At 32.0% G+C, this 9525-nt stretch overlaps 1 pseudogene; it reads right to left on the minus strand.

Annotated features, from left to right (window-relative positions):
- Positions 1-8602: 8602 nt before the first annotated feature.
- Positions 8603-9525, minus strand: part of LOC107410726 (probable magnesium transporter NIPA3) — a 2237-nt pseudogene continuing 1314 nt past the window's right edge.

Consider the following 9525-nt stretch of genomic DNA (forward strand, 5'->3'; position numbering starts at 1 on the left):
ATCTATAATGGGCTGACCTATGTTGTAAAACCACTACACCTTATTTCTGTATGAGCACATCTCTGTTGACCTCCACCTGTATTTTTGTCTTTTTTTGTTAAATTAACCTGTATTTTTGTCTTTCATAAAGAATTTTCCTAATTCATTTTTCGTCTATAATTTAATGATAAAAGAAATTATTTATTTGGTCTTCATACTCATTACTGTATCTGATCTGTAAAGTCTATTTAAATAAGCAATGTATTTAATTTTTTTTTTTTGGTTTTTATTATATATTACATGGATAAAACTTTATAACATACTAAATTTTTATTAAAATATTTTTTGAAAAATAAATTATTGTAAATTAAATCGATGTGTTTTTAAAAATTAAAAGATTGCTAAATATTCTTATACAAAATTTTAAGTATTTCTTTCATTTGTTCAATTTGATAATTATAAATTTTTAAAAAATAATAATAATAATTTAATGGCAAAGGATTTTTCAAATTTAGAATTTTATAATTGGAATATTCAGTAGAGAACTTGAAGATCAAAATTAAATGGTTGAAATTGAACGAGTTCTCCATTTGAAGGGGCAAACAAAAAGTATTTTAAATTCTTATAAATAAATATAAAAAATAAAATAAAACAAAAAAAGGATGGCAGCCTTACATTATTCTCAATCCCATGAAGTTGTCAATTTTGTGTGCGACCCACAATGCTTCCTAATTGGACTGCATCAAAACTTTGCTGGCAGTAGGCTTTTTACTGTTCCTATTTCAAATCATTTGTGGTGCGCCTATTCACAATGATGCTCAAACAAACACACATCAAAACAGAAATTCCACATTTACATGCATATATATCTTCAAATACTGCCAAGCCAGACTGTGAACTTGTTTTATTCTTACTTTTTGTTTATTCTTTTTTATTTTTTATTTCATATCATTGGAACTATTAGAATCTAAAATTTCACATTAGAAAATATGAAGATTTTCATTAGACTCTTAAAACTACTTTTTTTGTTTTTGTTGGATTATAATATTTCACTGTTTCATTTACAGAAGGGCACATCCCAACAACAAAGTAAAGAAAAAATAAAATTATTATAACTATTATTAGCTTTAATATCTTTCACATTCATAAAAAGTATATTATGCTATTATGTTCTTTCCAAATATACATTTCACGATAGTACTTTGATAATTGTTATTATTTTTTATTTTGAATAAATATTGTATAGATATATAATAATGTTATGTTCAATATTAAAAAAAAAAATGTAATCACATTAAAAACTTGAATGAAAGTGAACCTCTCACACATGAAGTTAAACTTTTCAAAGCTAGAAATGAGAGTTAGCATAAACATATACAATACTTGCTATATTAAATCTGTGTCCTGCTCTTTAATATGCATATATAATTGTTTGTGTGTATCTTTTAGAAAATAAGTGTGTAAATAATTTACAGATATATTTTTTTACAAAATACGCGTGTAAATTTTTTTAATATTCACAAATAAATATTTTTTATAATAAAATTATATATATATATTATTTGAAAAAATTGATTTTTACTATAAAGAAACAATAATTTATATCATTGAGATGATATCCCGCATGGATCATTTTTACTATACTTGAAATATGAAAATGTAAGTTTTATATATATACACGAAGAGTGTTCACAATATGAAATCTGTTCAATTCCAACCTTATCAAACTTGAATAGAAAATAATAATTATTAATTATTACATTAATAAATAACAACTGAAAGAGCATGTTGAGCGTACACGAGCAGTACCACAAGCTAGCAACACCCAGAAACCAAGATCCACTTAAATACTTAGACGTGCTGCTTCTGGCAATGCGTCCAGTTGGCATTTACTGAATGGATCCTCAATCCTTTTCTCGCATTGGTCACCAGGCAAACTTAAACCAACAAGAGACGTAGGGGAAACAACCTCATCAATCTGTCCTGTATTATCCCTAACTCTACCAATAGCCAATTGCCAAACTAGCATTGTTAGCCATTGACTGGTCACCTTTTTGTTATTAAATTAATTATCAATCAAAAATTAATCCTACGTATAATTAATTAAGTATGGAATTAAATTTTAATCTTACTATTTTGGACTATTAAGTTCCGACAAGCTTTCATTTGTAAGTTATTTTTTCCATTAATTGTGTCTACATACATAGTGACATTAACTTTTTTTAAGTTGAAAATGATTATTATTATTATTTTATTTGCATGGATGAAATTTGTTAGCAGTTTTTAATAATGCAGAGAATTTATTGTGTTCATATGGAGACAATATAGTAGCAAAGCCATCTAATATTTAAAAAAAGAATAATAAAATAAAAGTTTCCAAAATTTATCAATGTTTATTATCGCTTATGAAAAATAAGTTTATTTTATTTTATTTTATTTACATTTTATTTTATTTACTAACTTTTTAAGAAGGTCTTTAATTTTTTATTGTAAGATTGAAAGTTGATTGAGTTGCCTAATGTTTATGCAACTATAAAACATCTTCCTTTCTAACTAATATCATAAATTTGAATAAGAGTAATTAGTGAGTTTGCTTGTAGTTCACTGATCCATAGACTGAGATATGCATCCTCTATATGTACACTTTAATTTGGATCATATCTCTTAAAAGGAAGATCAATGATGACTGAGATAGTGAAGAATCCAGAAAATTGCAAGCCCTACTTAGAATTGACAAGCCCATGTGTCCTAAAATTGCATTCTCTCAAAAAATAAAAAATAATACATGATATTTTTTTTGTCTTTTTTTAAAAAAATTTTTTGGGTAAATAATTAGTTTTTTTTTTGTTTTTTGTTTATATATATTCTGCAAGATGGCAATCATAGATTTGGTAACAAAGTACACTAGTAAAATATGAATATGAAACTAATTTCCATAATTTCATGCCTATAGTATAAACAATGTAATCCACCATGCATTCACAAACAAACAAAAAATTGTAATACACTAGGCACAATGCAAAATATAGTTTCTTTTTTTTAGGGCAAACTTCATTTACGCACTTTTAATTTTTACCATTATTTCATTAGACTTCACACTTTTAAAAAAGTAATTATTAACATTTCTTTAGTTTTTTTAATATATATTAAAACAGCTCCATTTATTATTTTTATTAGTTAATTTTAATAATTAAAAGCTGTAAATTAAAATTATATATTTTATGATTAAATAATATTGTAAAAATACAATTTTAGTATTTAAGTGTTAAAATTAATTCGATAAGACTAGTAGATTATTTTCTTTTGATAATTTAAAAAAATAAAAGGAGATTAATAATGATTTTTCAAAAATATGTAGTCTAAATGAAATAATGACAAAATTAAAAGGATGTAAATTAAAATTTTCTTACTTTTTTATATTTTGAAATAGAATATTTCCATAATCATAATTGAAGAAATCAACAAAAACACCCTTAGCTACCAAGAAATAAAAGGCCCAAAAGTGTTATAGGTACTAAAAACTTCATCAAAATTTTAAATGAAATGACATAACATCTGATATAATCATTTATTATTATATGTAAATTAATAATGCCGCATAATCGGAAGTAAAAACTCATGAAACGATGATAACCAAAATTTTAATTAACAAATTTGGTGAGTATAAAATTATTATAATAACTAATAATCATTTTTATATTTGATTTTTTTTATATTTTTTTATAAATTATATTTGATTCTAACGAGGCCTCTTAAATAGATAGTTTCCATCTAATAAGTGATAAAATTAATAAAAATCTAATGTTTTTAGAAAATGACAACTTTTCTATAATTGGATATTTATTTGAAGATTAAAAAGTTTGGCTTAGGCAACATTCCCATTTATGTGAAAAAGTATATGGAAAAAAGTTATTTTCATATATGTGTCATTTTGAAATTAATGGAAAACTAGTTTTAAGTTTTTTAAAAAATATAAATTTATTAGATGAAAATAATTTAATTGCTTATAAATTCTAAATTTTCAATTACTTATTAAACATAATAAGCAAAATTTGATTTTTAATAAATTAATTTTCAAAAAATTAAGTTTTAAAAATCAATTTCCTTTCAAATTTTGATACTTTCCTAAGATGCAAACTCTTTCAAAACCTAAAAGCTCACAATTACGCTTTTTATTTGTTATTTATTTTTTGTTGTTAATTTTTCATTCATGAACTTTAACTAAAAAATGTTATCTAATGTAGAATTTGAAAATTAGTTCATGCTATTTTCATATATAGAGTATCAATAAGTGTTAGTTTAGTATTTTTTTAATTATTATTATTATTACCAATAAGTGTTAATCTTTCTCTGAGGAAATCAATAAATGTTGATTTGGAAACAAATTCCATGAACATATAATAAATTATATTATTTTTGTTCATACAAAGATATATAAGTTTTAACTTTATAGAGAAAGAAAAAAGATATTTAGTTTTTTATTTATTTATTTTTGCTAAAAAAAAAAAAAAGAAGATTTAGTTTTTAAAGTTACAATATGTATACATGAGTGGTATTGTGTGAGAAATTGTGTGCCTAGTGTCACGGACTTGTTTGTTTACCCTTCAAGCCGTGCGGCCTTAGTTGCTATTCCGACCCTTTGTTGCAACTAAGTAAGCTTTTTGCCCACTAAAAGAGAAAGCTAAGCAAAGAAAGCTAGAGCACAAAAAGAGTTTGGGAGAATGAAAGTATATTACTTGAAAGAGAGCTTTACAAGTATAGATGAGATTTCTTGGATGGTTTAGCCAAATGAGGCCTCCACCTATTTATAGGCATACAAAGCTTAATCCTACGGCTATAATTGCTTTAATCCTACGGTGGAGAATGGGTGTCTAGATCCTTCCCACCTACTTTCCCACCTACTTTACATAAAATATTTAAAGAAGCATCTAGAATGGATATGTACATGGCTTGACCTATTGTAAGGCCCAAAATAGGTCCAAAGTGGATTACAAGGCCCAAAATGGATTGGAAGGCCCAAAATGGAGAGAATGCTCACCAAGTGTTTGATGAAATGCTTCAACCGTGACATTCTCCCCCACCTATGCCGTTGACGTCCTCGTCGAGCTTGCTTCATGGAACCTCTTGATATGATCTTCAAATTGCCAAAGCGCGATAGCAGGTTCCCAACTTGCTTCGCTATCGGGAAGTCCTTTTTCGCGGGACGTGACACTCTCCCCCACCTAAACTCGCGACGCCCTCGTCGCGCCTTCTTCCTTGCCCGCCGAATGTGATCTTTGAGTTGCCGTTGTGTATCTTCGTGCTCCCCACTTACTTCACCATCCGGCAGGTCCTTCCCCTTCACCAAGTATTTGGTGTAGTTGGGTATGCCTTTATGTTGACCGACTCGACCCGCAGGTGTGGCTTCAACACTCTTGGCGGGTGAAGTCACTATCGTCGAGGGTGCCCCTTTTGAGTTACCTTTCGCTAGGGCCTCCATGCCCCCTTTCCTTACAATGGGAAGTGACTCTTCATAGCGTCGTGCCTTCCCGTCATGTACCTCGTTTTGTTGAGGTGATGGTTTGGCTAAGTTCCCTTCCTTAGCCTCTTCGTGCTTTCTCTTGTCGTCTCCACAACTTGAAGCCAATGCACGCAAGCTCCCTTGGTGCAACTCCTTTGGCACATGTTGTACCTTAGGAGATGTCTTGGCATGGTTTGAGGCATCCTCACTAGGCTTTTGGGCAGCAGCCAAGTTGATTTGCTCCTCCCTCTCAACTTGCAGTGCTGACAAAACCTTGGCCTCCCGCTTACTAGCTTGTTCCGTAGGCACCATGCACGTCGTTCCCCCATCCATGATGCATAGCTTGCTTGCAAATGGGAGTGGGAAAGCCTTTACTTGGTTGAAGAAGTCCATACCAAGGACAACCTTGTAGTCATCCATGGACACAACCGTTAGATTCAATTGGCCCTCCCAATCGCCGATGGTGGTTTGCACACCTCTAGCAACTCCTTGGAGTGGCTTTGCATCCGAGTTCACCGCCTTTACGGAGCCCCTTTCTTTGGTCGCCTCGATCCCAAGCCTTTGCGCCTCCTCCACCGATAGGAAATTATGTGAGGCACCCGTGTCCACCAACGCCTTGGTGGGCACCCCATTGAGTTTTGCCTCCACGAACACTAGGCCACTCTTCTTTGTCTCCTTAGGAGCAACCTTGATAGCGTTTAACAGCTGTAAGGAACCTATTTGTGTTTGCTCTTTAGTTTCCCTCTCTTCGAGCATGGCATTTAATGACTTCCTCTTTGGACAATCTCTTGCCCAATGGGGACCGTCACATAGGAAGCAATCTCTCTTTGGCTTTAGTTCGGGCTTGGCTCCTTTCTCCCAATCTTTGCTAGGTAATGGTGGCCTTCTTTGATGTTCCTTGCTTTGGGGAGTTTTATAGAACTTGTCTCCCCCACCTTTAGTATAATTATTCTCATCTAATTGAGCTTGCATAAGGGACAAGGTTTCAATTACCTTTGTTTGGAAAGCTTGGCTTTCATGACGCCATGCCTCGGTGTTGGCCTCGTTGGTGCTTTGCATGGTACCTCTAAGCTCCCCCACTTGGCCTTCCACTCGGCCATCGAGCTCCTCCATGCCTTGCTCCACACAATCAAGCCGCTCCAACATGTCGGCAACGGCCAACTCCATCTTGACCACCTTGGTCTCCATGGCGGTGAGAACGTCCTTCGACTTTGAACGCCCACGTCCCTTCCTTGCAGCTTCGGGGATGACCTCCCTTCCCCTTGCTTCTTCAATCACAACCTCTGATGAAGACATTTTGCTCTAGATGCTAGCTTTAACCTTGTCTCTGATACCACTTGTCGCGGACTTGTTTGTTTACCCTTCAAGCCGTGCGGCCTTAGTTGCTATTCCGACCCTTTGTTGCAACTAAGTAAGCCTTTTGCCCACTAAAAGAGAAAGCTAAGCAAAGAAAGCTAGAGCACAAAGAGAGTTTGGGAGAATGAAAGTATATTACTTGAAAGAGAGCTTTACAAGTATAGATGAGATTTCTTGGATGGTTTAGCCAAATGAGGCCTCCACCTATTTATAGGCATACAAAGCTTAATCCTACGGCTATAATTGCTTTAATCCTACGGTGGAAAATGGGTGTCTAGATCCTTCCCACCTACTTTCCCACCTACTTTACATAAAATATTTAAAGAAGCATCTAGAATGGATATGTACATGGCTTGACCTATTGTAAGGCCCAAAATAGGCCCAAAGTGGATTACAAGGCCCAAAATGGATTGGAAGGCCCAAAATGGAGAGAATGCTCACCAAGTGTTTGATGAAATGCTTCAACCGTGACATTCTCCCCCACCTATGCCGTTGACGTCCTCGTCGAGCTTGCTTCATGGAACCTCTTGATATGATCTTCAAATTGCCAAAGCGCGATAGCAGGTTCCCAACTTGCTTCGCTATCGGGAAGTCCTTTTTCGCGGGACGTGACACTAGCCTAGCTCAGTGACAACATCAGCATATATATATATATATATATATAGAGAGAGAGAGAGAGAGAGAGAGAGAGAGAGAGAAAAGCATACGTGTTGCTATTTGCTTTTCTTACTTTCACAAAGTCTACACAAATTGACTTTGCAAAAGAATGGAAAAAGGCTTGCATGTGTGTTCCTAATTTATAAACAGTCTATTAGGAAGCAAATTTTCTTTGGCGATGGTTTTTTTTTTTTTTTTTTTTGGAAAAAATTTCTTTCGGGTTGATTACGAACAAATCAATTTTTTAAGGGGAAATTGCAATAATTTAGAACCTACTTATTTTTATTTATTTATTTATTTTTTTTGGTTGAAAATTGTCCACCTAGTTGAACGCATAGCCACAATAATTGCCATTCTATTTAACTCCTCAGCCAGGTTCCATCCTGGTTATGGGCTGTACAAAAAAAAAAATAAAAATAAATAAATAAATTAAAAAAAAAAAAACTATATACACCTCTATTTTATGTCTATAAAAATAAAAAGTGGCAATTCCATGTATCAAAATATTTGATAAGTTTTTTGACAAATTAATATCACCTTAGCTAGTACATCTATAAATCATTTATAATCACTAGATGTACCCATTAATATCAGGTCAAGATAATTTATCTCAGATTCTTAATAAGTAACATATATGTTTAGATTTATATAAATTTTTTGCAATAGTATATGAATATAATATATACAGATTTTGAATATGTTTTTCAATCTCTTATAAATTAATGAATGACTGAAGGCTTCTGTCATGAAATTGACTCGATAATATTGTTTGAAAACTTCAATTTCTAAGATATATACATATACCAAAAGGATTCTACCATAATAAATCCATGATTAAAATATACATCCTATCAAATTTATTTCTTAAATCTTTTGATTGAACCAGTACCATTGAAATGTTGAATTTTGTGGCTCTGGAGTCAATCTTTTGATTAAACCAGTACCATTGAAATGTTGAATTTTGTGCCTTCGGAGACCGGACTGTCCAGCATTAATGTTATTTGTAAAATGAATTTACAGAATTATTCTGCAAAAACAAAAATTTTAGAAAATTGAATTTTGTTTTGTGTTGCATATAGTACTCTGCGTTATATATGATCTAGAAAAAAGGAAAAAAAAAAAAAAATCTACATTGATTCAAGAATTATTCACTACAATACAAACAACGTCTTCTGCTAATCAACTCTATATTAATCTCTCTATACATACACAATAAATCCAAAACATATGTATATATTTATATGCACAAGAAATTAAAAAAAAAAAAAAAGATTAGTTTTCCAAATTTCATCAAAATTTGTAAGGAACAAAAACTCAAAAGGAAGTCATTTCCATAACATAGGTCTTCTTCATCTTCATCAACTCTTTCACAGCTTCACCAAATAAACCTCTCTGTTCTTCGTCTTCTTCATCATCGAAACCTGAAACTTCCAACAGATCACCATGGTCGTTCCCTTTCTTTCAACATCAAGGGGCTTGATCGAGATCAGTGTAGCACCTTTCATCACAAACCCAAAACTAGGCAACTCCAATACAGGCGCATACCATAAAAAATCATAACCAAGGGCTTTAACACTCATCACCTGCAGAATTACAGTAAAATATGTAATATACTTGTCAAAACCAAAATGAAAGAAAAACTTGAAAGAAAAGGTAAGCTTGTATGTAGAGTTCTTCCAATACAACTTTCAGTGACAGAAATCATTAAAAAGAACTTGGGGGTATAAAAAGAAATCTCAAGTGAATCATCTGATTCGATTAAAATCCCACTTTAAATTACATTTGGCCATAGAAAAACTTTAGAGGTGAGGTTTTACAAAATGTACTAAAAGAAATTCTTACAAGTATATTTCCTTCTTTTCATATTGAGGAAAACAGGGCACCTTAAACGTGTTATCATGTCCAGAACCTTACTTATAATTAGCAGGTACCTACCATAAGTAAAAGAAAATCAATGCTCTTTTTTTTTTTCCCCCCTCTTTTGAGGGGCAAGGAGAGTGTAATGGCACATTGTAGGTTCAATTAAAATAAAG

The sequence above is a fragment of the Ziziphus jujuba genome, chromosome 10 (genome assembly GCF_031755915.1).
Source record: "Ziziphus jujuba cultivar Dongzao chromosome 10, ASM3175591v1".
NCBI classification, from domain to species: Eukaryota; Viridiplantae; Streptophyta; class Magnoliopsida; order Rosales; family Rhamnaceae; genus Ziziphus; species Ziziphus jujuba.